We start from the raw sequence: 572 nt of genomic DNA on the forward strand, positions 1-572 counted from the left end.
TAGAGGCCGGAATCCAAAGATTTTCTCCATGATTCTTTTAGGTTTTTGAAAATAGAATAGAATTTTATTTGATCAGTTCATGGATAATGTACAATTTAAAGTTGGATACAAACAAAAAAATAGATAAAATAAGCATTATTACAATTTTAATTAATTAAATATTTGAGCCTAGCAGCTATATAAACTGGTAGGTTTTCGAGTTACTTCCTAGCCATATCGAGTTATTATTTTTTTTTACTGTGGTTTTGGGAAATAATGAAGAAATAATACAATGAAAATAATTAAATATTTGAGCCTAGCAGCTAAATAAACTGGTAGGTTTTCAAGTTAGTTCCTAGCCATATCGAGTTATTTTTTTTTTACTGTAGTTTTGGGAAATTATAAAGAAATAATACAATGAAAATAGTAGAAAAGATAATTATAATCTTTAAATTATAAGTAAACGATTAGGTCTCCTTTAAAAACAAGGAGTGCTTTAATTTTGCTTTAAATCTTGAAGAGGGTACGTTTTTAACATCAAGAATGTTTTGCCATAGAACAGTAGCTACGTAAGATACGGACTGTGCCTATAT

Source organism: Montipora capricornis, chromosome 2 (genome assembly GCF_036669925.1).
Source record: "Montipora capricornis isolate CH-2021 chromosome 2, ASM3666992v2, whole genome shotgun sequence".
NCBI lineage: Eukaryota > Metazoa > Cnidaria > Anthozoa > Scleractinia > Acroporidae > Montipora > Montipora capricornis.